Raw genomic sequence first — 25,592 nt, forward strand, 5'->3', positions numbered from 1 at the left:
GCCGGCGATCAGCAGGATCTCTTCTTTCAGCAAAAGCATGAGCTAAAGCTGCTGCCGTCATCTATTCCGCTTTCTCTTTTCTCTCTCTCTCTCTACATGCCATGGGGAAGGCGGCCGCTAGGGAGAGCAAGGGTTGCTGTCACAAAAGAGCGCGTAATCCAAGCGCGCACCGCGTGTTACGTAAGCCAGCGAAAGAACACGCCGGTCCCGCGGCAACTTCAACAGAGGGGGAGAGCGCATACGCCTCAAGCAACAACGCTAACAACGGCGCCGAAACGTCTGGAACTTGGAAGAGACTCGACGGAGCGACGTTAACCGGAGAGAGAGAGAGAAGACACGCGCGCGCCGAGCACGGTGTAAGTGTGGCGCCGAGACACCTTCTCACCCGGCGGGTCGAGAGAGAGATAACTACAGCGTGTACGCGCGCGCCAACAGCATGAGTCATCATCAACCCCCCCCCCCCCCTCTAGAATGCTCCGATGGTGGCGGTCGAAGGTACGAGAAAAGACGCGAAGCTACCCAAGCTCTTTGGCCATGCTACGAGATCACGACACCGATAGGAAAGTTCGAGAACGCCTGTGGAAGCTATATAACCGCCGTGCGAGAATCAGATGGTGGAATCCAGGAATTCAGGAGTTGAGTCCGCACCGGTGAAGTGATGTAACGTGAAGACCGAGCGTCTGCGGAAGAAGGGGATTCCCCGGCAAGCTAGTCGACGGGTTCTTCGAGCGTCTGCATTTCCGGAAGAAGTTCCTTCTTCGAGATTTGACCCCAAGTTACGCCGAGATCGTCCGACTCCAAGACCAACCAGCACGGTGAATACGATTGGACACTTAGTGTTCCTATTTATTTTGTACTTTACGTGTTGGACTCTTAGTGCTTGTCGTTAATTATTTTCTTGTGTTTGTTAATACCCATCTGATTTGTATTTTGTTGTGTCTAGCCTAAGTGTGCAAGTGTGTGTGTAACTGCCTTGTGTGAAGAATATATTTTGTTGTGTTTTGACAACTCTGGGCTCTGACTCGGTCTTTGGACTAGAGGTGGGCAAAACGGCTCACTTCAGTGAGCGGCTCGGAACGGCTCCGCTCACTGAAATGAACCGGCTCATTTGAACGGCTCACCGGTTCCCTTAAATCTGTAGTCTGTCTTATGTACAGTCTAGCTATTTGGCTTTGAAAAATCGATGTATGCATTAGAATAACCGTGTTATATGTGATTTCGCTATGTTTGGAGAATATTTATCAATTACTTATTTTCAAAACGTGAATTTTTAATTGTAATGTAGTCGTCGACGCTAACGCCAAGGACCCCTTCAGTTACGGCCCTAGCAGGAAGGTACCACTTGAGCGTGCTGAAATCAGCGAAATGGCTGCGCGCATAGCTCTTTTCGTCGTCATGGCAATTCCACCCCCCCCCCCCCCCCCCCACGCCTCCCTGCCGCGCGTACCTGTCGTTTTTTTTCTTGAGCGCACGCGTGATGCTACGATCATGCCATCATCCGCCAGGACGCACACAAAAAAAATAACAATACAACAGATCATTGGCCTCGTTTTATCGACGTGATACACGCTCATAAAATGCACAGAACAAATGGGCGACATTTTCATGACTACACTAATTAGCACAAATGGAGATCAGGACGTATACTGTACGTTCACCTGCTGTCTTTAAATACACGGAAGGCTTCGTCTTCGAAGTGTTGTTGCACCAGCGCACGATGTGCGATTGGTGAGAGTAGTGCGAAATCGTTCGAACAGCAGCAGACAACGAACGGTACCATCCTTTGCCAATTAAGACTTTTTTACTGCTCCCCTCGGTGCAATCGGGTGCCACACCATAAGACGAACAAAAAACCAAGGGGACTGCTGCGCACACCACACACTGCGAGCGAGTACCAGTAGCGCGAGTCGGCCCACACCGGCCACCAATCGTCGGTCAGAAATCGAAAAACATAGAAACCCAGCAGAAGACCCAGCTCTGACGGAACGGTTCGGCACGGCTCATTCAAGGAGAGAGGACCGGCTTCCTCACTCCGAAAGAACCGCCGCTCACTTACTTAACCACGGCTTCCTCTGTCTTCAAAAGAGCGGCCCACTGCTGAGCGCTCAGGAGCGAGCCGGATCTTTTGAAGAGCGAGAGAGCCGAGGCGAAAAGAACGGCCCGCTCCTGAGCGCTCAGGAGTGAGCCGGATCTTTCGAAGAGCGAGAGAGCCGAGGCGAAAAGAACGGCCCGCTCCTGAGCGCTCAGGAGTGAGCCGGATCTTTCGAAGAGCGAGAGAGCCGAGGCGAAAAGAACGGCCCGCTCCTGAGCGCTCAGGAGTGAGCCGGATCTTTCGAAGAGCGAGAGAGCCGAGGCGAAAAGAACGGCCCGCTCCTGAGCGCTCAGGAGTGAGCCGGATCTTTCGAAGAGCGAGAGAGCCGAGGCGAAAAGAACGGCCCGCTCCTGAGCGCTCAGGAGTGAGCCGGATCTTTCGAAGAGCGAGAGAGCCGAGGCGAAAAGAACGGCCCGCTCCTGAGCGCTCAGGAGTGAGCCGGATCTTTCGAAGAGCGAGAGAGCCGAGGCGAAAAGAACGGCCCGCTCCTGAGCGCTCAGGAGTGAGCCGGATCTTTCGAAGAGCGAGAGAGCCGAGGCGAAAAGAACGGCCCGCTCCTGAGCGCTCAGGAGTGAGCCGGATCTTTCGAAGAGCGAGAGAGCCGAGGCGAAAAGAACGGCCCGCTCCTGAGCGCTCAGGAGTGAGCCGGATCTTTCGAAGAGCGAGAGAGCCGAGGCGAAAAGAACGGCCCGCTCCTGAGCGCTCAGGAGTGAGCCGGATCTTTCGAAGAGCGAGAGAGCCGAGGCGAAAAGAACGGCCCGCTCCTGAGCGCTCAGGAGTGAGCCGGATCTTTCGAAGAGCGAGAGAGCCGAGGCGAAAAGAACGGCCCGCTCCTGAGCGCTCAGGAGTGAGCCGGATCTTTCGAAGAGCGAGAGAGCCGAGGCGAAAAGAACGGCCCGCTCCTGAGCGCTCAGGAGTGAGCCGGATCTTTCGAAGAGCGAGAGAGCCGAGGCGAAAAGAACGGCCCGCTCCTGAGCGCTCAGGAGCGCTCAGGAGCGAGCCGGATCTTTTGAGCCGCTCTTTTGAAGAGCGAGTGAGCGGTGGTTCAGTAAGTGAACGGTTCAGTAAGTGAGCGGCGGTTCTTTCGTTCTTCAGCCGAAGGCGAGGGGGTGAAGGCGACTCTTGCGAGGAAGGGCGGGAGGGCAGTTGCTTTCTCGTACCGCTAATGGATGGCGTGGAAGTCGCACCCAGCAGAAGACCCGGCTCTGACGGAACGCATCGGCACGGCTCTCTGAACGCGAGAGAACCGGCTCCCTTTCTCCAAAAGAACCGCCGCTCATTTTTACTGAACGAGCGCTCACTCGCTCTTTTAAAAGAGCCGCTCACAAGATCCGGCTCGCTCCTGAGCGACCCATCTCTACTTTGGACAGCAACCGGCGTTCGCTGGCGCACCAGAGGGCCCACTCTTAAATTGTCCTTGCTTTCGTGGGATTATTTTCGGAAGCTGATAATTCGGCTTTGGAATTTGGTCCGGCGTTTGCGCCTCGTTCACCGGGGTCTGTGACAATATTTCTGGCGTCCACGACAGGACCCTTTCTGGTGCAAATTGTGTGTCCATAGTAGGGAGAAAGAGCCTAGGGTCGTTTACATTGCTATTGTAAACGATTTTGAGTGTTGCACCACGTTTTGCTAACTTGTGTGCAGAGAGCAGTTCGATTGTTGAAATCTAGGCAGATAATTTTTGCACGCGGCTAGATTTTTGAAGGGCATTATGGATCTCGAGAAATTAGTTGCCCTTGGTGAGAAGATGGGTCTTTCCGGAGCGGAACTACGGAAGTGGGTTAGTCAGAAGGAAAAAGAAGCTGTAGAAAGAGAGAAGCTAGCGGCCGAACGGGCCAAAGAGGAAAGAGAAGCAAAGGAGCGACAGATCAGAGAAGAAAGAGAAGCTGAAATAGCTGAGAGAGAAAGACAGAGACAGCATGAGTTAGAACTCGAACGACTTCGATTGCAGCAGCGTACAGACGCTCCTGCCCAGGCAAGAGTCGATAGCACTGAACGGGAAGAAACTAGATTCCGTCTGAACCCAAGCAAACTGCTTGTGGCATTCGATGAAAGAAAAGATGATCTGGATGCTTATTTGCATAGATTTGAGACAGTTGCTAAAAGCCAGAATTGGCCAGAGGATCAATGGGCCACTGCATTGAGTACTTGTTTGAGCTGTGAAGCACTTAGTGTGTACGGTAGGCTGACGCCAACCGATGCCTCTAATTATGTAAGGGTGAAAGCTGTTTTACTGAAAAGATTTAGGTTCACCGTAGAAGGCTTCCGAGATAAGTTTAGGACTGGAAAGCCCGCCGATGGCGAGACTGCCACGCAATTTGCCGCGCGGCTCAGTCACTATGTTGATAGGTGGACCGAACTTTCAGAGACTGCACAGGAGTACGGTGCGCTTAGAGAGCTTCTGATCAAGGAGCAGTTCCTCATCAGTTGCCACCCGAGCCTGTCTCTCTATCTGAAAGAAAGGAAAGCTAAAACGCTTCAAGATATGTTGGAATTGGCAGACCAATTTTTGGAAGCACAGGGAGGCACCAATCTCTCCAAGATCAGAAAAGAGGAGCCAGGGGACGCAAAGAAACCGGCATCCGATGAAAGGAGAAACCCTCCGAAGCCTGTTCCGAGATGTTATCTTTGTAACCGACTGGGCCATCATGCTAGCTGTTGTCGGACGAACTTTACGCGCCCAAACGAGGTTAAATGTTTTAAATGTGGGCGAACGGGGCACAAAGCCGATTCATGTCGCAACGGAGTCAAGGAAACTCCCCAAGCATCCTGTGTGTATGCCCCGCCAAAACACCAAGACGACGTAAACGACGACTTTGTAGAGCTCCGAGACGGAAAAAGAATTCCGGTTGTTAATGCGGTGATGACCCAACGCCCAGAATTTCCCGATAAGGGAATGCCTGTCCTTGCCGGAAAAATCGCAGGGAAGCAAGTCACGGTGTTACGAGATTCCGGCACCAGCACAGTGATCGTGCGAAGGGACTTAGTAAAAGACGAGGAGCTCACGGGCGAAACTACTTTGGTTTACCTAGTCGATGGTACGGCTAGGAAGCTTGCCTGAAGCCAAGATTGAGGTCGATACCCCCTATTACAGTGGCAATGTCACTGCGCTTTGCATGGACAGCCCACTGTACGACCTAATTCTAGGGAACATCGAGGGAGTTCGCGCCCCAGACGATCCGAAACCCATGGAAGAAGAGTTGAAGATCGAAACATCGACGATCGAAGAAGCTCGCGGAAATCCATCAGCAGCTGTCGAGAGCACCGTGGCAGCAGACAACCGAACTCAAACAAAGGTTCAGGCAAGGCCTTTCCAGATCCCTTCCACGCCCGATGCCGAAAATAAACCGACCGGGACCCATAACCACGCGAAACACTACTCTCGAAAGACCAAGGACAGAAAATTTAAATTTAAGAACCGTTGACCATTATCCGTGGTGCAAAGTGTTTTGATTGAGTGCACCGAGTGTTTGTTTATGTATTTGTTTGTGTTCTGTAAACTACCCTGTCATAGTTTTGTATACTTGTTGCACATGTTATATTTCAAATGTTTGCTTTGTCACACGAGATATGAATTTTGTGTGGTATAAGTGTAATCATTACGCGAGAGATATATTATTGTATAAGTGTACTAGTTACACGAGCGATGTGTTATTGTGTAGTCCAGGTGAACCTGTGTGACTTCTGTTTGCATTCGACGCATCGCGAGTGATGTGTGATTTGTGGTGGACCGATTTATGGACTTACGGACTCGTGCGTAGTGGACTTTTGTGCGCGCTTCTTTTGTGTTTTCTTGAATATTATTGCATAATATTCTTAAAGTGGGGGGCAGTGTCACAAAAGAGCGCGTAATCCAAGCGCGCACCGCGTGTTACGTAAGCCAGCGAAAGAACACGCCGGTCCCGCGGCAACTTCAACAGAGGGGGAGAGCGCATACGCCTCAAGCAACAACGCTAACAACGGCGCCGAAACGTCTGGAACTTGGAAGAGACTCGACGGAGCGACGTTAACCGGAGAGAGAGAGAGAAGACACGCGCGCGCCGAGACACCTTCTCACCCGGCGGGTCGAGAGAGAGATAACTACAGCGTGTACGCGCGCGCCAACAGCATGAGTCATCATCAACCCCCCCCCCCCCCCCCCCTCTAGAATGCTCCGATGGTGGCGGTCGAAGGTACGAGAAAAGACGCGAAGCTACCCAAGCTCTTTGGCCATGCTACGAGATCACGACACCGATAGGAAAGTTCGAGAACGCCTGTGGAAGCTATATAACCGCCGTGCGAGAATCAGATGGTGGAATCCAGGAATTCAGGGGTTGAGTCCGCACCGGTGAAGTGATGTAACGTGAAGACCGAGCGTCTGCGGAAGAAGGGGATTCCCCGGCAAGCTAGTCGACGGGTTCTTCGAGCGTCTGCATTTCCGGAAGAAGTTCCTTCTTCGAGATTTGCCCCCAAGTTACGCCGAGATCGTCCGACTCCAAGACCAACCAGCACGGTGAATACGATTGGACACATAGTGTTCCTATTTATTTTGTACTTTACGTGTTGGACTCTTAGTGCTTGTCGTTAATTATTTTCTTGTGTTTGTTAATACCCATCTGATTTGTATTTTGTTGTGTCTAGCCTAAGTGTGCAAGTGTGTGTGTAACTGCCTTGTGTGAAGAATATATTTTGTTGTGTTTTGACAACTCTGGGCTGTGACTCGGTCTTTGGACAGCAACCGGCGTTCGCTGGCGCACCAGAGGGCCCACTCTTAAATTGTCCTTGCTTTCGTGGGATTATTTTCGGAAGCTGATAATTCGGCTTTGGAATTTGGTCCGGCGTTTGCGCCTCCTTCACCGGGGTGGGGTCTGTGACAGTTGCGCTTTGCGTTCCGTGCGCTGCAGACGAATTAGAGGCACGCTCGCGCGCGCGGTATTCTGGCTTTTAAACGAATCCTTAGCAGGGATTTGCGGCGATTAAAGTGTGGAAGCGTCATCGGGCAGCACCGAGTATGCTTTGAAAGCAGGCTGAGAGAGCCAATGCAGATGATCCGGCGTCGGCTGAAAATCAGCAGAACACGTGCGGTCATCGCCACGAAACCCCGCATCGTTCGGAGCCGAGGCATCACCCCCACAGTGTGCGATGCCCATGTAGGCCACTCAAACTGTGGGGCATAGCGCATAGCTTCGCCTAAGCGGACACACGACCAAGACTGCCGAGTCCGATCAGGAACACTGCGTGCTGCTTGCAACCCCGAGTGAAACATGATGTGCAGCTGGAACGCGAGGGCGAGGAACACGTTACAGCTAAGGCACAAATGGTGGTTTAATATATCGAAGAAACACTCACCGCTACCAATTATCGTGATGATGATGATGCGGTGCTTTGTTGCGCAAGGGCCGGACACGCCAAACAGTGCCAAGCTAGTGGTAATGAGTAATCAATGTAGAAATGAAAAGTGAATAGTAGATGTAACATTGCTGTAGAGAGGCCCAAAAATCAGTCGCTGTAAAGTGCGTAAAATATACGTTCTTTTTTTAGACCATACCCATATGCAGATTGTTTTTATGGAAAGGCTTTGAGTGCAGCGAAAGTGGTGTTTTTGCAGATAAATTCTTGGGCGAGGCGGGAATGTTTCGCCGCTAATAACGTATCAGAAGTATGATCAACATTAAAAAATAATTAGCTTTAAATTATTAGATCCCTGGATACAGTTGTTTATATCGCAAATTGGGAGGCCGTCACATTTTATAGCACCCTCATTTTCGTTTTAATTCCTGAAAATCGCGCGTAATTCGAGGTTCCATTATCGAATTTCAACGCTCAATCCAAGCACCATCGAAACCGATGGCGTGCCGCAGCTCCGTCAAACGGAAACGCCCAGCAACGGAGTAAGACGCGAGTTTTAATGATGGTATGTGGCGGCAAATGGCATAGGCGCCGACTACGGGGGGGGCTCGAGTGCCCTCCGGAGTTTTCCGGGAGGGGGGTCTGCCCCCTCTCAGGCGATGCCGAAGGTCCCCCCCCCCCCCCCCCCGCTCCTAAGTTGTCATTACCACAGTCCTGTTACCCAAATAATTTATGGTTTCTTGTGAGTGGCCGCTACCTTTTCCCTTAAAATATTAATATGGCTAAAAGCTCATTGCATCATTGATGACGCGGACGTGCACGGATTTTTTTCGTACTTCCGGTTTATTTCTGAAAATCCTCGCAATATAGGAGAAGAAGAGCATTAGAAGCACCAACGGCTACCTCTTTCCTATTTTATCACCCCCCCCCCCCCTTCAACATATTTTAATTTCCAGTGTGAACACCATGCACAGACACAGTATATTTTAATGTGTACACAGGACAAAGTTTATTATATTTTTAAAGAGAAAGAGGTAGCCAGCTAACAATTATTTCGAATGATATGGATAGCATATGTCTAGAGAATGAATATGTTGCAGTATGTTCAACTTGCTACAAATTGCTTTGCGCGCTTTCTTGACACTGAAAAAGACCTGCAGACTTGAGTGACCCCTTCGGCAAAGTCTTTTCTCAACGGTGTGTGAAATGCACGTGAATGATGTGTGCCTCAGCATTGCTTCTCTTTCCGTTCATCACACTTTCCCATTCAAGCCACTGTAACTCGGCCCAGCTTGTAGCGCGGGCTGCCATGTCCTCCGTCGGCGGCGTCACCGGCCATCCGGCTCATGACGTCAGTCTAGAGTGCGCGCCCATTGGTGGATGCTCGTGCGCATTCGCCTTTGAGGGGCAAATGCTGCTGCCTTCTAAAGTTGTACACGACTACAGATGGTGAGAGGAGGCGATCGCGGAGGTTTACGGCGGATTTCATACACGTAGTTGGAAAAATTATGTAAAATGGCCCGGTCCCATGTAAGGCTCGCTAAAATTGTGGCATAAAAGTGGGGCCCTCACACGGGTCTGTACGTTAGTTATCTCGCCGTATGAATTGTAGTAACATTTACTTACTAATTAAAATAGCAAACATCGTGCAATGCACGGACCATGTAAACCTGTAAATATTTCGCTGGACGACCACGAGCAGTCGCTATCACAACGCTGGCATTATGAAGAACGCCGGCAGCGGGGACGAACGGTTCGTACAGCTATGCGATCCCCCGCGACTCCGAAAATTAGATTCACCATCATCATCATCATCTGCACTTTTTTATGTCCACTACAGGACGGCCTTTGTCAGCGATCTCTAATTACTCCTGCCTCTGAGGCTATGCGATCTGCAACACTTGGGGCGCGGCAAAACAGCCTAAGAAGGAAGACAGCGCGCATGAAGTTAGCAGCCATCCCAACTCGCCCTTCATTATTGCCCCCCCCCCCCCCCCCAAATGAATACGAACAATGTGATACGGTACGCGGGCCCCCGTAAGCGTCAACCGCGCACAGTCATTCGTAGCTGCGGCAGAACTAGATGAGAAGACGCGTGCTCTCCTCCCCATGCGCGCATTTGATCACGTGACCTCCAACTAACCCGAATATTGAGCGCATGGGAAGATAATGTCCATCAAGCCGCCATCCTTTTCGGCTCAGTGTTACTGGCTTTTTCTCGCATCCACAGTGCATGGGCCGCTTACTCATATGACTTTTGGACTTTATACGGAATATCACGGCGACGACGACAGCCAAAATTTGCCTCGGGTGCCGATACAATTGCTGTCGCAATAAAAGTAGAAATATGAAACAGGCGTCGAGCTCGCTTCTACCGCGGCTGCGGACGTTGCAATGTGCACCGGCTACAAACACAGCATGAGTACCAACGAAAAAACTTATAGTGGGCTCTTCGCTTATCGGTACTTCGCCAGAACCCGTCTGACGCTGAAAAGGAAGCGTATTTTCCACCGTATAAGCACCAGCGGAAACATAACACTATAGGCGAGCGGGGAGACAGCGCACGCGAAGGGACCAGCTATTTCGGATGGCCCATGCAGCCATGTTTGAACTCGTCGCAGATTAACTCCAAAATAAGGCGCGTGACACCTGCGAAACCATTTTGCCGGAAATGGCCAAGCTAAAAAAATTGCGTTGGCCATACCGGTCTCGTCGACCCCATCCGAGAGGTCCTTTTCTTGCCTTCGACGACTGAAAATGTACTTGCGGTCGACGACTTGACAAGCCCGTTTGAACCATCTGCCAATTTTGCAAGCCCACAAAGAACTCTCCCGCAAAATCAATTTGAATAAGATTACCGACGACTTCATTTAGAGATCAAGTGCCCGCACGAACACTTTTTCAATGATGATGAAATCATCGCATCAGACAACGAACTCATGTCTTTAATTGGGGAGATAAAGACACCACTTTACAAGTCAAAGCAAATCACCTGGCTTAGAAAACAGCGCAAAAAGTTGCTATGGCTGTGGCGATTTCGTCGGCCGAGCGCATTAACTGCGTCGTGGCTGTCCCCAGGCACTCAGCATATTATGACATGCTGGTCAGCGAAGGCGTTGCGCTGCTGAGCACGAGATCGCGGGCCGCATTTCGATGGAGGCGAAATGAAGTCGAATGTGTCTGTCAGGAGCGTGCTTTGCGATCTCAACAAACCACGTGTAACATTCTGTGAGCTGCCACTGCCACGGCGGTAACGTGCTCGCTGGCAGCCATAAAGGATCTTCGACGAGTGGGACGGGACACTCACCTCTTGTACATAAATGCAGGGTCGGGAATACAGTGCGGGTACGTTTTTCTTACATCATTTTTTAACATTTTACTTCGTTTCTTTATAGAGGTCTCACTCCCAATTTTTGTTAATTACTCGGCTTATCGGAGCAACACCCACGAGTAAAATTATGCATCGCTAGAGGATCTCAACACCGTCAGTGCATCAGTTGGACGTATTGTTCTTGTCAGTGTCATGTTTCATTCATCGTTTGTTTCCGCGCCAAACTTTTTATAATGTTCGCCCAATATTTTCTCTGAAGTAAGAAACCAAAAGAAATTGTTTTGTATTGACTGCATGACTGTTAGCAAATGTAGCTCATGGCTAAAAAAAAGGTTCTGCCGCGTGCATTTCCGTAACTCCGGCCGTTCCTAGGAGTAGCTGTAATTTTGTCGCCCTCTGGTATTAGGGGCGAGGACTTACGGAGTCGCCATCTATTGGAAGCCCCTCGCTTGCGTAGTACGAGGGATAACGCGGCGCGCTCCTCATATAGGTTTGGCTGTCGGCGCTCACTAAAAACACCACGTGGGAGCCCACCTGGACATTTCTGTAAGTACTCTCCAAATAAGGGAAGATTCTTACTGTCAAAATAATAATCTTGGGCAAGCAGAAAGCGCAGAATAGTTTACAGGCGCTATCGCGTTCCCGAATACGTACAGTGAACGCCCATTACGCGCGGTCGCCGCGATTGATTCCCTCTATCCAACTTATTACGTAAAAGGTAGGTATAGTTGCTGAGAGTAGACTGTGAAATATGTTCTTATGTATATATGTTCTGTATACCCAAGTGGAGCATAAAATAATGAAGCCTCAATGCAGCGACCGACTGCGCGTCTGCATGCATGTTCGCGCACAATGTTTCGCTTTCGCTGCCCGAGCCCGATTTCGCACCGTGCCGTGAGCTTTAGGTCGCAGCGTATGACCATTTGGCAGTACACAAGCAACCATTGTTTCGTGGACGCTATCAGAGTTGTTCAAAAATAAGTTTGTTTCAACTAGCGATTTAATTCGCCGCTATACGGCCACTCGTGATGTACCATCGCGACGATTCGTTTTTTTTTTTCTTTTAAATTCTTGGACGTTTCAATATCGCTATTTCTCAACTTGCATCGCACTGTGTGTTTATCGGTCTTCTCAGCAAAGAAATTTTCCGCTGCTTCTTTTTGTTAATCCAGTACATTTATTGTTTGGTGCTAACACAAACGTGAGCAGCCATGCCTTTTTTGAATGCGCTTCTTACCGTTCCCTTCCCATTCTGGTGAACTTGCCATTTTTTAGCATCAACAAGTTCATAGACCAAGTCTTCATGACATTAACCGGGCTGCGCGCGCGGGCGAGCTTCTCAGTGCGCGCTTTTTGCTACTCACCGAACATCGCAGCCTCAACGCCGTAGCAGAAATCTTACTCGCGGAAGTGCTTGCTACACACCCGAGTTGTAGCCGATGGCTGCTTGCCGGTTCTAAGTTTCGCAATCCAAGCTACATGCCGCTTCTTGGCCTGCGTGTACGTGTGAACGTACGTGTACGGCTGACACCGGGCTCCGTTGCGTACGCGTCCGGACCTGCGGATAACGAGCAATAGCCTACCACGTCGGACGGGAAAACATCCCCACTTAATCAGAACTGTAGCGCAGGTGGGACTTTAGTTTTCAGCTCGCTACGGCGCTTCCGAAGCAGACGACGCGGCCGCTGTGTCGACGTGATGCAGTGATGTGATTGGTCGCAGCCATTTGGGAGCATTTTCTTGGAGCAACCAAAAGTGAGCTTTGGAGCAGAAGAGTGAGCTTTTGGAGTATCTAAATGCATATTTCCAAGTGGAAAAATCGTCTTTGAGAGAAGCAAGTGAGCTTACAGAAGGAGGAGGCCCAATTTAACGGGAAACATGCACATTTTTACCAAGAATCATTTAGCTCAACATAAAGTTGTAGCCCTAAATCATGCGAATCCTATGCATGATGACAAAGTAATGACGACGGCAGTGTGATTACGATGGCATTATGGCATTGGGATGACAACTGTATGAAGACAATGGTGTGACGAAAATTAGATGAAGCTGGGATAATACCACCACTGCAGCATCACGATGATAGTATGACCACAAACCTCTCTAATCTCTGCTTTAGCTTTCCAGTTTGCAGGAGGCTGGGCACTAAAATGGCGAAGCGCTAAAACTGTAGAAGTACACATGATGGATGGAATTATGGGAACTCGACTACGGAAGAGCTTTAGGAGTGTACAATGCTCGCTCGCTAAGCTACACCAGCCGAAAACAGCAAAATAGCAGCAGGGCAACGAAGAGAAACAAGCTCAGTAGCACGTGCAACGAGTTGCCCGCATTTAACAAAATTTTCAGCCGTCATGTACCCACTTGACCAAACCACAGGATAGTCACATCGCAAAAAGGCTTCGCTGTACCAGCAGAACGCTTTTCCATAAAGTGTTAAGAAAGTTGTCTGCTCTCACCTCTCAAAGCACCATTTCAGCAATGGCCGAAGCCACTACATTCCAAGCGCGTGGCAGCCCAACTATTGCACCCACGTTTTACTTCCTCCGAAAAAATCCGGCGTCTTTGTTCGAGGCGTGACCAAAGCCACTAAGCATGAATAAATCATAGGGTACATCTTCGTGATCAACTGGTAAAAACCTGACACCATAAGGTATCACGTCTAGTGGTAGCTCTTGATAGTCCTCGTTATAGGACGTACCAATGAAGTACTGCGCCCAGCAATTCAGAAAAACGAGTTCGGTTGTCTCTGGCTTCATACATAACAGGTAGTTCGTTGTCCAGGGTACAAAGATTCATTTTTCTCGAAGCCAAGGTCTGACGGGCAGTGTATTAGATTGTAACCTGAAGAAGAATGTTTTCACTACTGGCCTAACTGGCATCTTCTTCACTCGCTTTAACATATCCAGCCCTGGGCCTCCACAGAAAACCGCACGATACAAGGGCACCGGCCGCATGAGGTCAACAAGATCTTTATAAAGCTTTTTCTTCCAAACATTGAACAAGTAGTCTGGGGAAAAACGTACTTCTAGGAACTTATAAGAGAGCACAACCTTGTGCAAAAATACGGTTACAGCAGCGCGCATGTTTTCACCAGACGACACTATGATTCTCGGAAGTAGCCTTTGCAACCGGATTTGTATAACCATTCTCAAAAAGATGTCATTGTGATCACGGTAGAAAATAAAGCGTGATACCACTCGACGCAACAACAAGTGAACCAGTCCAACGCCTCCCCCTTTGACTGAAAGAAACAAGTTTGTTCGTGTGGTTTTCTCCCAGGTTGACGTCCAAAGAAAAACGGCAAATACGCGCTGAATTTTTTTAATAGCGGTCGGCGAAGCACACAGCACCTTCATGACGTACCATATTTTCGAAATTAGAAAAACATTGCAGGCAAAGGCACGTTAAACGTTTGACAGGTGCCTCCTCGGCCCCGCGCCCACGTTCTCTCTCGCCCTTGACGTCTCTTCGTTCCAGAGTAGGCTGGGATCGCGATGACATTCTAGAGGCACGCCAAAGTATTGCGTTGGCAGCGTTGGCATGGTAGATCATTGCAGCCGTGAGAAAAATTCCGACATAATATCCCATTCACCGTGCCAAAATCCAGAGCTTTCTCCCAATTTACTTGACATCCAGTGTTGTTACAAAAACTTTCCACAATACTCGTAACTTCGCAAATTCTCTCTCTGTGCAAAATACTGCTATGCTGTATGCAAGGAGTTTCACTTGGGCAGACTGCAGCTTGAAAGCGGTGACGTAATCACTGTTAAAATTGACCAGGCATAAAGGCTGGAGATACGCTGCAAAAAAGCAGGGGAGCTAGAGAGCGGACAACCGTGCCTAAAAACAGTAATGAGCGATAGGTTAATTGCATCGAAAATGAAAATGCTAGTAGCATTTCGGCGTGTCTCCCTACGGTCCACCTATTTCACTGATTGCTTTTTAAAATATGTTTATTTAGGAATACCTTACATACACTTAAGAAAACGTTGGCTAAGAGGCGAACCTCTCGATTACATCAACGTAGTACAAGCGTTATTCAAGAAGGCTAGGAAAATAAACATCATCAACGTATCAAAAGCATCATTCGCACAACGCAACATCATGTAATATCAATACAATCAGTAGAAGAAAAATACAATTAAAATGGATATTAAAGACGGAAACAAGTACGTTCGGGAAGATACTAGTAATTAGTGCACGAATATCATTGCACTACAGAGTGAGCGTACAAATGCGAAAATAGCCACATCAAGCGCTGAATCATTCCAACGCAACGCAGCCAGGCAGCAAATAAACGCTGCCATCTACGATAAGGTAGAAGTTCAAAGACAATGAAAGGTGTGTGAGCCCACACATTATTTTCTTTAGAAAAGTAGAATGATAAACATACCATAAGTACGGACTAACGATGCTACAAACTCAATGGATAAGGACTTACAAAGACACAGGATAACCAGCGACTTGACAGTTGGACTTGACAGTTACACCAGCGGACTTGACAGTTGAGATTGCAAACTGTTCGAGGCAGAGCGCGAGGCAGAGCTGAAAAATTGCCTGGGATAAATGCAGTGAAACTCTACCGGAAGACACGAAATGAGAGGCAATGCGCACGCAGAGATCTCGCACACCGCCTGCACAGCCGCCAGATTTTGATGATGGTGATGTATATTGGCATCCTCTCTGAAACGGGGCGGGGTGTCTAGCCTGTTGCCTCTATCTGATTTCGATCTTAACTTTCGTCAAGATCGAGGGCCCTTACCTACACTTGCAATGACTCCGAGGGCACTAAAAGCAGTTGGCTAACAGCACTATTTCTGGGCAGTGGGGCGCGCGCGCACCACATTACACTTTCCTAGGGAGCCTACATGCAAGCGCTGTTATAACAGCGCTTGCATGTAGGCTCCCTACACTTTCCTGCCGGGGAGCGTGCCTAATGGAACGAGGGGAGCAAAATCTCTTAGCGCGTGCCATCTCGGTGGCCATGGCGGCGTTTGTCTGGTCGAGCTTTGCGCCAGCAGGTGGCGCCAGCGACGCGGCCGCTGTCATTTACGCCTCCGGTGATCAGCAAACGCCATTGCGTTTACCGGGATGCGTATTTCCATTTGCTAGTAGGTACAGCGTTTGACCGCTGGCGCCACGCTGCGCCGCTCGCGCGTACCATCTTTCGAGCCGCCGCCGTTGGAACGGAGGAGGCGTTGACGGAGAAAACGCTGGGCTGGTGGTGACTTATACCCCTGTCACACGGCAGATCTAATGTCATTTCCAACGAATGACATTTGTTGTGGTTTAATGTCATTTTCACCGCGCGCTGTCACACGGCGAGAACTAATGCCATTTGAAAATGATGACAATGACGATAGTAAAAAAAAAAAAGAGACGCAATAATAGCGTCGTTGTCCTAATTTAGTGCGATGATTATTTTGTAGTATGCTAAAATCCGTTGCAATGAGTGACCCTCCCTTTCACACCGTGTTTTTGGATCACTAACTTGTCGACACTGGCAACTGAGTCTATCAAGCCAAGCCAAAGATCAGGCAAACAACATGGCGGAAAACACTACGGGCGCTACCGCTACGGTGGCTAGAACTACCGCTATGTCTGCTGAAGAAGCACGAGAACGGCAGTTGCGTGTAATCGCTGCTCTGATTTGTATGCGGGCCAGACATCGCAACGACGAAAGGAAGCTGAACCTCAAGTTGGAAGCGCAAGAAGCGATTTCTAGGGAGTACGAAGAGCGGCTGTGCGCAAACTCATTCACATAGCTGAGTGTGTGGGTTTCCCCTTCGGACCACTGCGCGCGGCTCCTAATGTCCACATCACAGTCTTCTTGGTTTGGTGTCATCGCAAAATACACATGTGTTTAACCAAGCGGCTCCTGCGAAGTGCGCGCTGCTGGCTACGGCTGGCGCGAATAAACACGACTGCCACCGTGCCACAGCCAAAGCCAAAGACGGCCGCCTAGTCACTGGATTGAGAGTAGCTTTCGGCAATTATGCACTGTGGTGTACTTAAACGCCATGAAAGTAGAACATTATGCAATAAAAATTCACAAAACAAGAGTTATTTTTGTTAAACAATAAAAAAACATGCACTGTTTGCGAAGCTGATTGGTGGGCTCCTGGTGTTGAGACTACACATTTGGTTCCAAAACGAATGCGAATGAGTTCGGCGAACTCATTCGTTTGCAAATGTCATTTTCAACGAATGCCATTACATTTTCCCGTGTGACAGCAAACAAATGACATTACGAGCGAATGTCATTCGTTGGAAATGACATTAGATGTGCCGTGTGACAGGGGTATTAGCCTAGTGTTGGGATCGGTGGTATTATAAACGCATCACTGTTTGATGATCCAACTATAATCTCACTATCAGGGAGGGAGCAGTCTACCTGACTGGAGCAGTATTTTTTTATTTGGGGTGTTGCTACGCTGCGCTCCGCAACACCCCAAGGACCGCCGCTTCGCGTCGGCGCCCGGCACCACGGCTGCCGCCGTGGCGCCGGGGTTCAAGCGACCGCGCTGGCAAAGAGAGAGAGAAAAAAAGGGAAAAGCGTGATATTAAGAAAAAAATGTAGCTAGAGCGGGTTTCGAACCCTGGTACGCAAGATCCCGAAGCGAGCGCCGTAACCACTCAGCCATACAGCCACTTTTTTTTTCTTTCATGGTATTTAATACATTAACATGTCATCCAATAAAACATTCACTAATTGTGCATAGTCATAGAAAGGTGGATACAATGAGTCACACACAGAAAAACAGAAGAAGCACTGTTCCGCTTTAAAAGGGTGGTAAGGCTAAGCACCTCACCAAAATGGGGTACCAGTCCGGTTGAACATCAAGTCCATCATAAACATTCTTTAGGTGCACAGTCATCTGGATGAAATTTACTCTTGTGGGTACAACCGGTTCGGCGTTGCGGTCCATCATTCGCGTCTTCCACAGACTGTGCATTCCCATGAGAAAGAACACGTCGAAAGGTACACTGTCATCATGGGTCGGCAGCAGATATCGCACTGTATGGGGGTTGATTTCAAGGTCTTTCTTTAGAGTCCGTTGGAGGATGTCCCAAAATAGAATGGCATCTTTGCAGCCAATAAAACAGTGTTCAATTGTCTCTGGCACATCACAAAGACGACAATTAACAGAAGTCACAAATATACCCTTTTTCTGTAGCCATGTTTTTACCGGTAAAGTTTCACTATGAAGTTTGTAAAAGAATGTTTTGCAGCATGGGGATATATGCATTTTACGAACTCGCTTTAGTACATCGTGGCCTGGCCATTCAATGTATAGTGATCGGTAAAATGGAGGCGGAAAAAGCATGGACAGTAAATCTTTGTATAACTTTTTACGCGACACGGAGTACAAGTATTCAGTAGAAAACCGAACTGTCAGGAAACGAACCGCCAAATAAACCTCCTGCATGAACCCCAACAAGCATAAAGGCGAAGAAAAATTTGAAGAAACAACTAAATCAGGTAAAGCATCAACAAGTGTGACTTGCATGAATGACCGAATTATAGGATGCGAAGGATCGCGAAAAAAGAAGAAACGGGACACTATTTGCCGCACGTAAAGATGCACTAAGCCGAGCCCACCCTCACTAACTGGTCTAAAAACATTGTCTCTCCTCATGGGCTCGAAAGTGGAAGACCATATGAAAGTTGCAAAAATTCGGTGAAAGCGTTGGATGTAGAGCCTGGCACAGTGAATAACTTGCAATACATAGTAAATTTTAGTTGCTAAAAACTTATTGCAGGCTTCAGCCCTTCCGAAAATAGAAAGTCGGTATGGAACGAATGTCTGAGCGTAACTTTGCAAGGCTGAAACCCGTTCTTTCCAATAGTGCGCGCTTAATTTATATGCGTCTAGCGACACGCCAAGATACGTTGGCGGAACATGAGTCCACTTAATGCCTGCAAACTGTTCTGGCTTATAACACCAGGAGCCGAACCATAAGCCTAAGCTTTTCGAGGAGTTCATTTGTGCTCCTGATACGCTGCCAAATTTCTCTATTGTAGCTACAACCTTTTCAACACTGGGTTTATCTGTGCAGAAAAACGCTAGATCATCTGCGTAAGCTAACACTTTAACCTCATTACCCAGTATGTTGAAGCCATGGATGGAACTTGACTGAATTACGCTTAAGCATAGTGGTTCCAGGTAAAGGGCGAAGAGTAGTGGGGACATCGGGCATCCTTGTTTTACCGAAGAGCAGATAGCAACGGGTTTGGAGAGATGTCCATTAATAACTAAACGAGTAGAACAATGGGTGTAGCAAAGCCTAACTCCTTTAAGCACAATGGAGCCAACATTGGCGTGTTCCAGAAGAGAAAATAAATAGGAATGACTGACTCGATCAAAAGCTTTAGCAATGTCTACTTGGAGCATTGCAAGCTGCTCAGTGGAACCGTAACAGTACTCAGGAAGTGTACGGGCGATATGTATATTGGTCTGAATTGATCGACCTCTAATTCCGCACGTCTGATGGGAACCAATGAGAATCGACATCGCAAATTGTAATCTATTAGATAAAACTTTTGCAAAGATTTTATAATCAACGTTTGACAACGTGATTGGTCTGTAGCTTTCAACAGAACGCAGTTTTTCCTTATCTGAGCTTTTTGGGATTAAAACTGTGTGGTTTTTGCAAAAAGATTGTGGAAGGGCGTCCACCTCTAAACTTGTAATAAATATATCCAATAATATGGAACTGATAATCCCTTTGAACGCTTTGTAAAATTCGCTTGAAAGTCCATCAGGGCCGGGGGTTTTCGATAAAGGCAGCTGATCAATAGCTTGCTCAATTTCTTGAATGGTAACAGTACCACTGATGAATGCACACTCCTCATTCTGTAAAGGTTTTACTAGAGACACAAAACTCTCTAAGACTTTTGCATCATGATCTTCGGGAGGTGCACTGAACAAAGCATTGTAGTAACTTTGAAATTGTGAAATTATGTCATTCGTATTTGTTACAAGACTACCTTTGGAGTAGATTTCCGAAATTACTTTTGAAGTACCGTGACGTCGCTCATCAAGTAAAGCTTGACGTGTTGGCTGTTCAGAGTGCAAAGCACGGCTGTTTCGAGATCGAACTCGCGCACCTCGGTAACGCAGTGCGTCATACTTTTGTAACTCACATTTAATATTTTCCATATCTTCTATGTAAGTGCCTGGCATTTCGCATTCCATCTCGTAAATGCTATACTTAGGCTCTTGAGAAGCATTTTTTCTTCATTCTTTCTATAAAATGATTTCACCGACCCAATTTCTACAGCCACTGTGCGAACCTCTTGCTTAAAGAGTTCCCAAGCAGCAAATAATGGCAAGTCTGTAGAAAAACAAGTTGTTAGGGCCATACGCACACGATTGATAAATTCCTGATCATTTAGGAGCTCAGAGTTAAGTTTCCAGAGTGCCCACTGTGGTCGGAAATTGGTTACAGATTTCTCACCAATTTTTGCGATAACCATACAATGATCAGAGAACGAAACTGGGATAGTACTACAAGACAGTCCTCGGGAGAGGAGTGATGAAGAGACATAAATTCGATCAAGGCGGGCGTAAGAGTGACCTTGAATTCGTGTATAAGAGCAAGAACCCTGTCCCGACGCTCCTATATCTATGAGCCCTGCATTCTCTATCACGTTAGACAAAACTTCACCACTCCTGTCTCGCTGAATGTTAATCCCACTTCGATCACTCGGATCACATACACAATTGAAATCTCCCATTAACACAATGCAGCGTTCACAGTCCAGTAGATTAGACACAGTATCAAATAAAAGAATTCGTTCGGCAGCGTCATTAAATGCGTAGAGGTTAACTATTCGCCATGGCACACCCTGCAACACAAAATCGCAGTATATGTATCGGCCTTCAGCGTCCACATGGTAACTAAATGCTGAACAAAGTAGGCTCTTTTTCAGAAACAGGAAGCAGCCCGCGGATAAACCAAGGGCGTGTGAAACGCAGACATTATATTCAGACAGAAAAGGTCGCAAGGCCCTTTCTGTTTCGTCATCACTCTCAATCTTCGTCTCCTGCACGGCGACGAAGTCGAGGCGATGCCTAGATAAAAGCCGGCGAGCTGTGCCTGTTTCTGCAAAGACCTAAGGCCCCGTACATTCAAAGTTGCGAAGAGAAGTTGCTGTGTCAGCGCCATGGTGACTAACCACTATACGGACCTAATTATCTATGTGGTCGGTCCTTGATGGCAACGGTGAGGCTCCCTCCGAACCCCCACCAGGCCTCCTGGACCGTGATCGTCGGCACTTTCCTGAGTGTTTCGATGTCTTGCGGCGACGTGCTTTTCTTGTGGTACTGGTCGTGTCGCTGTCCGTGCTTGTTTCTGATGTGTTTGTCGCGCGGCGCTTCGGAATTGATGCATCCGCGTTACTTCGTCTGTCCTCTACCAGCACAGGGCACGTGTCGAGAAGCTTGGGTGAAGCAGATGATTCATTTTCGGCTGCCTCTTTAGCTTGCTGGGCAGGAACTGGCTGTGTGATTACGGGCGCCTCATTGCACTGTTGCTTGGACTGATCATCTGTCGCTTTGCTACCTTCCTTGTCCTTGGGCGGTTTTGCGATGACATTGTCTTTTACATCTAGACGAGACTTGCCGGTACAACTGGTCTCCGCGGCAGAAGGAACATCTCCGGTCGCGTCCATTATGTGTTCTTGTACGCATTCATCAGGAGGTCGTGTCCTATGTCGTAACTTGTCGGCGTATGTTACCACACATTCTTCAGCTGTGTGGCCAAAGCGCCGGCAGTCTTCACAACGTGGAGTTCTGCAGTTGCGACGAATGTGGCCAACCTTGTTACAGCGGAGACAAAGCGGGGGTCTGCCTGGAATCAGTACAAGGCTCTGCACTCCACAGACAGGTAGGAGATGTGGAACGTCACCCACACCTACTCCGTCAGCAAGAGACAACACCACATCACGATTTAGAGTACGCATTTCTTCCATCTCCGATACTCTCCAGCTTTCTGCTGATATAGATTTCACTTTCCCGTATGCCTGGAGTGAATCTCGAATGTAGGCGTCTTCCAAACGCTCAGGTAGCCATAAAAGCTTCATTTTTACTTCCGTGGGCTCAGGGTCCATGACGATGCAGCGTCTTCCTTTCACTGATAAATCCCCGCACGTGACTAGATTTGATTTTGTCATCGGTGACTTGCACGTCACCATCCACACGTGCGACATCTGAAATTGGCCAATGGAACTTATTTCCTTTAGGTCAATAACATTCCGAAGGGCGTCTCTGAAGTCTTGGGCTCTGTACGGTCGACCAGCTAAGTCAGCATGCAGGAAAACGGAGTCCACAACCAGCTTACCGGTAGGAAGACGAGGTAGCACAATACGGTAGTCATTGCTGCTGGCTGACGCCTGAGCAGCACCTCGGCCAGGGGCCGATAAATCCTTTGGAGCGGAGAACATGAAAAACGCGACCGTTCGGAACGCCGTCTTCTTCTTTCTCCCCTCAGCCATACAGCCACGCTTGCCAGGCTTGCATTCGTGCAAACCATATGATTGCGTTCGAGCGCCCTCGGTGAACGGAACCACCTAGAAACGCGGTATGCGCGAGCGGCGCAGCGTGGTGCCAGCGGTCAAACACTGTACCTACTAGCAAATGGAGTGTTGCTACCGGGATACCGCACACGCTAACATTCTCTAAGAAAGGAACGCAGCCAAAGCAGCCTGATATTTGTTTTTCCTACTGCAGCGTGCGGCTCCAGTGACTGGTTTCTTGTACGAAGAGAGAGCCCTTCCCCCCAGCCTCGGAACGAGCCAACGAACGTCTGCAGTCAGCCTTGCATAAAAAGGGAGGCGTCCAACCAAACTTCTAGCGCGGAGACTTCCGGCCCAGCATGGGAGCTAGGGCTGCCAAGAGACATGCTGAGCCTGCCTTCGGCAGGCGTGAGGCTGGAGGGATGCGACGAGGACATCGCTGCAGACAATCTACGGCCACAGTACCCGCCTCTCTTCACGTTCGGCGTTTTCACGAACGACATCTGCTAGAATGAAAGTGCACCGTCAACGGGGGTATCACGTGAACTTTGTGTATGGTGCCCGTATTAGGACAAGTACGTGCGTTTCATTTTAGCGAAGACCCGCTAATTCGAAGAACTCTTCGAAACCTGTACATCATAATAAATGGCGCCTACAGTGAGGCGTTTACTGTTTATCGATACGAGGTGTTCCATCTCTCGGTGTTATAATCATTGGCCGGATTGTGAGTGCGGCACTTTCGATTGGTTCCGCTTCAACTATACAGTGAACCGTTGGCCATTTGTACGTAGCAACATAAAGAAAACTACAATACCTAACTGATTGGGTTTACCTACCCACGTGTAACGCAGGCACAATGAAATACGCTCTCATGTAGGACTGCGGAGTTATTTTGAGCACGTGATGTTTTTCAACATAGCGGGGGGGGGGGGGGGGTTAACCAAAGCATTGCATGAGCGCTGCTGATTTTCTCCCCCATCGCAATGCAGCCACCATGGCCGGGAACTGAATCTGTGACCTGGACTTCAGCAGCAGAGCATCGTCGCCACTAACACCACTAACACTAATGTTGAATTATTGGACCCTTTCTGAACTACCGTCAGGATCGGCCCACATTTTCTGTTCGCGGTTGACACATAACGCACGGCTTAAACAGCCCCGCGTTTAAAAGAAAAACGATCGCGGCTTAGCGTTGAAAAGCACCGTGGGCTGCTGTGCTTAAAGGCAGAACTTCGATTCCACCATCGCTCACACTTTATTATTGCGATAGCAATTATATGGACACTCCAAAGCGGATTTCTGCCGTCGCCGTGAGGTTCCGTATGACGTCAACGGCGATGAAATCGTCGCCGCGCTCCGGACGCTGTATGTGCGAGTGAAAGGGCGCGAACGCACGTCGAAGAGCAAACGCGCGTTATGCGCCGTGCTCCCTGAAGGGCTGCAGAATTAAGCGTCTCTTTCCTCCTTTCCATATATAAAGAGCAAACGCGACTTTTTCCGTGGCGCAAAAGGGTGTGGGGGGACGGGAGGGAGAGAGAGAAGGGGAGGCGACGTTTAGCTGCGGCACCAAATGCGTATTTATATAAAAACGCCGCGCGCGTTCAGTGCGAACGCGGGCAAAACGCCGACGGCGTCGACAACAGTTCTGCGCGTTGCTGGTGATGCTGCATGTCCAAGTTTATACAGCTGATAAAACTACTATCCTTACTGCGTATAGCTCTCTACTAATTTGCTATCGCAATTGATGCTTCGCCTTTCGGGTGAAACTGCGACAATTTTTTTAAACAACGAAGCTGTTAAAGCTGGAGGAGAAACGTCCGAAGTCCGCAGAAAACTCCGCGCCGTTGCCTAGCAACAACCAAGCCACAGCTGCGCACCACCTGGCCCAACCTCGCCTAGCCGCGCATGCGCCGAGGCAGTAGCAACGCAGCAGACGCCGCCAAGCCACGCCCACCAACGGAACACTCCGCGCAGCCGCCACTCCGAGCTACCGCAGCAGCTGGTAAACCGTTTCCCGCCCCACCGAAGCTACCGAAAATAGCTGGTACGTGTCGCCTAGCAACCATCTACGTTATAACTGACGTAAACCCCCAGTGTGCATGCGCTTGGCCTCGGAGTTTGCCATAAAAGGGGCTGCGCCTAGTGGTGTCAACTTTCGCTAGATATCGAGCGGCTGGCCTCCAACGCGTTCGGCGTCAGCAAGCAACAGCGTTCTTGGCACTGTGCCAACCTTGGTTAGCCTGCCTGCTTTTGTGGCATGCCAGGAACGCTGTCGCTCTTAGGCGCCGACGCGTCCAGCGCTAGTCACGCGAAATGCCGCGTAAGGGAAGGTACCTCCGAAAATGATCGCTCGAGAATACATCCTACATGCGTAGTAAAGAAAACGGGCAAGTTTGTACTCGGTCGTGAAAAGCTTAGGCGCAGCGAAATTGTCGATCCTCAAATGCGAAGTAATAGCAAAATACTAGGCCAAGCAAAACCTACTTACAAACCTAGCAGCAACCAAGTTACAGAACCTAGCAGCAACCAAGTTACAGAACCCTATAGCAGCAACCAAGTTACAGAACCTAGCAGCAACAAGTTAATACCTAGCAGTAGCAGCCAGTAAGACATGAGGATCGACAGTTTCGCTGTGCTTAAGCTTTGCACGACCGAGTGCAAACTTGCCCGTTTTTATTAAAGTGAGTCGAGACAGGAACCTAGCTGCGTATCACCAGTGTTGTACGGAACGGCGTTGCAAGGGACGGCGTTCCTGGAACTAGTTCCTTTTGGGAAGAACGGAGGATCACAACCTTTCCATTAAGGGTCGGTGGAACTGTAACGGCAACTCGTTACGTTTATGAAGGAACGGCCGAGGGAACGGCGTTCCTTATGTGAACGTTCCATGGTATTGAACAGACGCACGCACGTAGCATCACGCAGGGCGGATGGGCGACCACGTGAGGCGCAAAGAACTACCGCGTGCCTGTCACTTGACTGTGGGGCATTTTTTGCGTGAGTTATCCGTTGTATTTTTTATTACTAGGCTTCAAGATTGTCACGTGACGCTCCCTCCCGTAGTTTCTTTTCTACGTGCCTACCTGGCGCAAAGGAATCATGACGTCATAATCGCAGCGCCACTCGAGGGACTTCATGCATGGCGGATGGAAAGTTTCCAGTCCTCGCCGACACCGAACCCTTCCAGCCGAGGCACAGGATGAACTGCGCAGTACTTGCTGGTACCAATTGGCTGCCCGCTGTCGGAGATGGAGAACTTCGAGGGATTGAACCAACGTTTCCTCAAGTACAACACGGCAGTACCTTCAAGCGCTTCGGTG

The 25,592-nt window shown here is 49.1% G+C and overlaps 1 protein-coding gene across 3 annotated transcripts in view; it reads right to left on the reverse strand.

The window, feature by feature from the left end:
- LOC119437340 (uncharacterized) overlaps positions 1-25,592 on the reverse strand; it is a 583,955-nt gene that overhangs the window by 130,182 nt on the left and 428,181 nt on the right. The window contains exon 4 of one of the 3 annotated variants that reach the window (XR_007464962.1): positions 23,076-23,089. The exons of the other annotated variants lie outside the window; for them this stretch is intronic. The gene's annotated coding sequence lies outside the window, so the exon portion shown is untranslated. Of the gene's footprint in view, positions 1-23,075; positions 23,090-25,592 lie in introns of those variants that run through there. 3 annotated transcript variants of the gene reach the window in all.

The sequence above is a fragment of the Dermacentor silvarum genome, chromosome 1 (genome assembly GCF_013339745.2).
Source record: "Dermacentor silvarum isolate Dsil-2018 chromosome 1, BIME_Dsil_1.4, whole genome shotgun sequence".
NCBI lineage: Eukaryota > Metazoa > Arthropoda > Arachnida > Ixodida > Ixodidae > Dermacentor > Dermacentor silvarum.